This window comes from Rutidosis leptorrhynchoides, chromosome 2, assembly GCF_046630445.1.
Source record: "Rutidosis leptorrhynchoides isolate AG116_Rl617_1_P2 chromosome 2, CSIRO_AGI_Rlap_v1, whole genome shotgun sequence".
In the NCBI taxonomy this organism is placed as follows: Eukaryota; Viridiplantae; Streptophyta; class Magnoliopsida; order Asterales; family Asteraceae; genus Rutidosis; species Rutidosis leptorrhynchoides.
The window spans coordinates 668,285,294-668,291,591 of record NC_092334.1 but is presented as its reverse complement, the minus strand read 5'-3'; positions in this window follow the sequence as shown (position 1 = coordinate 668,291,591).

Sequence of the window (6,298 nt, the reverse complement as noted above, 5' to 3'; positions counted from 1 at the left end):
CAGTTAAAATGTATATACATGTAGTGTTTTAATATGTATTTATACACTTTTGAAAGACTTCAATACACTTATCAAAATACTTCTACTTAACAAAAATGCTTACAATTACATCCTCGTTCAGTTTCATCAACAATTCTACTCGTATGCACCCGTATTCGTACTCGTACAATACACAGCTTTTAGATGTATGTACTATTGGTATATACACTCCAATGATCAGCTCTTAGCAGCCCATGTGAGTCACCTAACACATGTGGGAACCATCATTTGGCAACTAGCATGAAATATCTCATAAAATTACAAAAATATGAGTAATCATTCATGACTTATTTACATGAAAACAAAATTACATATCCTTTATATCTAATCCATACACCAACGACCAAAAACACCTACAAACACTTTCATTCTTCAATTTTCTTCATCTAATTGATCTCTCTCAAGTTCTATCTTCAAGTTCTAAGTGTTCTTCATAAATTACAAAAGTTCTAGTTTCATAAAATCAAGAATACTTTCAAGTTTGCTAGCTCACTTCCAATCTTGTAAGGTGATCATCCAACCTCAAGAAATCTTTGTTTCTTACAGTAGGTTATCATTCTAATACAAGGTAATAATCATATTCAAACTTTGGTTCAATTTCTATAACTATAACAATCTTATTTCAAGTGATGATCTTACTTGAACTTGTTTTCGTGTCATGATTCTGCTTCAAGAACTTCGAGCCATCCAAGGATCCATTGAAGCTAGATCCATTTTTCTCTTTTCCAGTAGGTTTATCCAAGGAAATTAAGGTAGTAATGATGTTCATAACATCATTCGATTCATACATATAAAGCTATCTTATTCGAAGGTTTAAACTTGTAATCACTAGAACATAGTTTAGTTAATTCTAAACTTGTTCGCAAACAAAAGTTAATCCTTCTAACTTGACTTTTAAAATCAACTAAACACATGTTCTATATCTATATGATATGCTAACTTAATGATTTAAAACCTGGAAACACGAAAAACACCGTAAAACCGGATTTACGCCGTCGTAGTAACACCGCGGGCTGTTTTGGGTTAGTTAATTAAAAACTATGATAAACTTTGATTTAAAAGTTGTTATTCTGAGAAAATGATTTTTATTATGAACATGAAACTATATCCAAAAATTATGGTTAAACTCAAAGTGGAAGTATGTTTTCTAAAATGGTCATCTAGACGTCGTTCTTTCGACTGAAATGACTACCTTTACAAAAACGACTTGTAACTTATTTTTCCGACTATAAACCTATACTTTTTCTGTTTAGATTCATAAAATAGAGTTCAATATGAAACCATAGCAATTTGATTCACTCAAAACGGATTTAAAATGAAGAAGTTATGGGTAAAACAAGATTGGATAATTTTTCTCATTTTAGCTACGTGAAAATTGGTAACAAATCTATTCCAACCATAACTTAATCAACTTGTATTGTATATTATGTAATCTTGAGATACCATAGACACGTATACAATGTTTCGACCTATCATGTCGACACATCTATATATATTTCGGAACAACCATAGACACTCTATATGTGAATGTTGGAGTTAGCTATACAGGGTTGAGGTTGATTCCAAAATATATATAGTTTGAGTTGTGATCAATACTGAGATACGTATACACTGGGTCGTGGATTGATTCAAGATAATATTTATCGATTTATTTCTGTACATCTAACTGTGGACAACTAGTTATAGGTTACTAACGAGGACAGCTGACTTAATAAACTTAAAACATCAAAATATATTAAAAGTGTTGTAAATATATTTTGAACATACTTTAATATATATGTATATATTGTTATAGGTTCGTGAATCAACAGTGGCCAAGTCTTACTTCCCGACGAAGTAAAAATCTGTGAAAGTGAGTTATAGTCCCACTTTTAAAATCTAATATTTTTGGGATGAGAATACATGCAGGTTTTATAAATGATTTACAAAATAGACACAAGTACGTGAAACTACATTCTATGGTTGAATTATCGAAATCGAATATGCCCCTTTTTATTAAGTCTGGTAATCTAAGAATTAGGGAACAGACACCCTAATTGACGCGAATCCTAAAGATAGATCTATTGGGCCTAACAAACCCCATCCAAAGTACCGGATGCTTTAGTACTTCGAAATTTATATCATATCCGAAGGGTGTCCCGGAATGATGGGGATATTCTTATATATGCATCTTGTTATTGTCGGTTACCAGGTGTTCACCATATGAATGATTTTTATCTCTATGTATGGGATGTGTATTGAAATATGAAATCTTGTGGTCTATTGTTACGATTTGATATATATAGGTTAAACCTATAACTCACCAACATTTTTGTTGACGTTTAAAGCATGTTTATTCTCAGGTGAATATTAAGAGCTTCCGCTGTTGCATACTAAAATAAGGACAAGATTTGGAGTCCATGTTTGTATGATATTGTGTAAAAACTGCATTCAAGAAACTGATTTCGATGTAACATATTTGTATTGTAAACTATTATGTAATGGTCGTGTGTAAACAGGATATTTTAGATTATCATTATTTGATAATCTATGTAAAGCTTTTTAAACCTTTATTTATGAAATAAAGGTTATGGTTTGTTTTAAAAATGAATGCAGTCTTTGAAAAACGTCTCATATAGAGGTCAAAACCTCGCAACGAAATCAATTAATATGGAACGTTTTTAATCAATAAGAACGGGACATTTCATTCGCCCTCCGCCTAACTCATCATAAGTGTCCGTTCTCAAAATGAACAAATAAATTATCATCATACCCATTAAAGTCATTTTTGACCGGTTGAAATACAAAGTGGGACAACCCAAAATGACGAAACGTTTGACCCATTAATGATCAACGAATTAATGATAAAAAGTCGAATCAAAGATAAAAAGTATGAATTAAAGATAAAAAAACAGATAAAAATTCGAATTAAAAAGTTGAGGGACTCAGATTGCAATTTTGTCTATAAATGAAGGACCAACGAAGCAAAAAAGTCAAAGAAAAGAGTAAAAAGACGATTTTACCCTCACATGCATGGCACATTTCAAAGGTTAACGGCCAATTTAGACGGAAGTTAGATGGAGGGACTCAGATTGCAAAATTTTACAATTTTAGGGACTCGAAATCCAAAAAAAATTTGAGGGACTCAGATTGCAATTTCGTGTATAATTGAAGGTCCAAACGGAGCAAAAAAGTCTAAAAATCTCTCATAACCTAAAAGAAAATTGAAAGGACATGAACTTCATATATATTTATATGTAAGACATCCTGAACATACGCGGATGATACGATTTTCTTCGGGACTTGAAGTGAGAGTAATATCCGAAATCTTATGAACTTACTTAAGTGTTTTGAATTAACCTCGGGTCTTAAGGTGAATTACCAAAAAAGTAGCTTGATTGGGGTTGGTGTTGGAAAAAATGAAGTTGAGAACATGGCTAGATCAATTGGTTGTAATATTGGTTCGGTCCCTTTCATATACCTAGGCCTTCCCGTAGGTGGTACGATGAAGAAAGAGGAAAGTTGGAACCCGCTTGTGAAAATTTTTGAGAAAATGCTTTCGAATTGGAAGGCTCGATCAGTTTCGTTTGATGGTCGTTTGACTCTCGTTAAATCCGTGTTAAATAGTCTCCCATTGTACTACTTCTCACTCTTCCGTGCCCCGCCATGTGTGATAAAAAAACTTGAGTTTATAAGACGTGTTTTCTTTTAGGGCGGGTCGAGAAACAAATCCAAAATTTCATAGGTTAAATGGGAGGATACTATGTTACCATATCGGGAGGGCGGGTTAAATTTAGGGTCCCTTAAAGGAAGGCTTTAATCGGCAAGTGGCGGTGGAGGTTTAAAACCGAACCCACTTCCTTGTGGGTTAAAGTCATCGCGGGCATTTATGGCCCGTTGGGTGGGCTGTCCTCAAATGATTTTGGTCGTTTCAGCTCCTGCACTTCGGTGTGGACTGAAATCATCAAAACTGGTCGTGCGATTAATACCATTGGTGTTCCATTTACAAGTTCTTTTGTTAAAGATATAGGTGATGACGCTTCAACCTCATTTTGGAGCGATCTATGGCTTGGAAATGATGTTCTCAAAAACAGATTCAAACGCTTAGCATGCTTGGAAAATGATCAGTCAGTTTCTTTTAATAACAGATGGGATGACCTGGAAATTTCTGGCCAAATTTAAACTTTATCTTTAAATGATTTAATGTTTTCGACACGATAAGCAAAGTCTATGAAGTTGAATCTCAAAATTTTGAACTATTCAATTACCTTTCGATTGTTCTCAATGATTCGCGAACAATTATATGTAAATAGATACATATACTATAACTTGAAAACTTAACAAAGTGTTGAGTATATGATACTGTGCATTAAACTTATTGGTTTGATTATCCGATTGATATATTTAACTACGGAGTTAAAAGATTATGCCAAACGATTGAATTAAAAGATATTTATTGAGTCCCTTAAGGATTATGATATTATTATAGGTCTCTGTTGTGAGGTCCACGTTGATTTGGGAAATCATTCATTTTTAACGGTATTCGGAATAAATGGTAAAGTGTTCGTTTAATTAACGTAATTTGGACACATACAATAATAAAGAATATTAACTGTTAGAATTAAATCTATGAATAACTTGCAATGTTTATTTTAAAACGTGTTTATTAATATTGAAAATATATATTTAACAATACGATAAAATATAATATTAACTTGGTCATAAAATGATTTGTTGTTATATATATATTAACAAATAGTGAGACGATGATTTATAGAAGTAAATGACCAAAACACTCAAATGTATAAGTTATATTTCGAGTGATATAATTTGAGGATAATTTAAGGCTATATTTTGACAAAGGTACGTATCCCAAAAGGTAAAATACAAGTTTTCTCAGCGTACGAAGGGACATTCAAAAAACCGGAACCGGGACATAAGTCGCGTGATGACGTACGACTTATCGGAACAAAAGTTACAAGTTAACTATGCACGTAAATATAATATAATATATAAATAATAATATAAATTAAATATATTATATATTATATAAAAATATGTCGACGAGCTAAAAGTTAAACAAATGTGAGCTGGATCAGAGGGCCATGCGATCGCATGGCCTTGATGCCCAAAAACCATGCGATCGCATGGTGGGCTGGGACAGAAATATTACTATAAATTGATCGAGGTTTGGTTCAGTTTAAATCATAATATATCTCTCGTCTCAATCTCTCTATTATATTTATATTATTATTATTATTATTATTATTATTATTATTATTATTATTATTATTATTATTATTATTATTATTATTATTATTAAGATTAATATTATTATTATTATTAAGATTAATATTATTATTAATCTTAATATTATTAGTAGTAATATTATTAATTAGTATTATACATAAAATACTACGACGAAGTCATGAGCGTGTCACTTTCAAAACAAGTTTTCGAGCGGGATAGAGCTAAGGAAATTATGGGTTATAGCTAAGGAGGTTATGGGTAATATTCATGGGTATTGTTCGCAAGTCAAACCTAGTGTTTATCATCTCTGTTACGTCTACGTAACTTCCTGCAATATTGAATCACAATATTGATACGTGAGTATACATATCTTATCTTTTATATATTGATTGTGTATCCATGTCTAGTGCTCGAGTATATATATTTATGCATGCTTATATGCTAAATTTCGTCGTTAAACAGTTTATAATGAATCACGAATTAAATACATATATTACTAGTAAAAGGTATATGATATACATGTTTTTGGAAAGCTGGCGAAAAATCAATAACTTTTCATTTAGAAATCGCGTAATTTCGGTGAACGAATTAAAAGATATGATCAACTGAATTATGATTGACATCAATTAAAATTGCTTTTGAATTTGCAATTGATATTCAAACAACTTGTTTGTAAGATTGATAAATTGGATTTTTGAATATTACCAACCGAGTAAATGAATCCTTATATAAGGCATGTCTCGTTTTGTTGAACTATTGTCAAAATTGACTTTTTGAAACGACTTTGGATAACCTTTGTATGTCGATCTCGAGCATTAGGATTGTGATACACTATGACCAGACCTAGCTTGTTAGACATTTATTGACCAACATATGTTCTCTAGGTTGAGATCTACGGTTATTTGGTATTCCGAGTTTCGGTCACATTTCGGTGAACGACTTTATGTGCTGCTAAGGTGAGTTTCATTACTCCCTTTTTAATTGCTTTTGCAATATATATTTTTGGGCTGAGAATACATGCACTTTATTT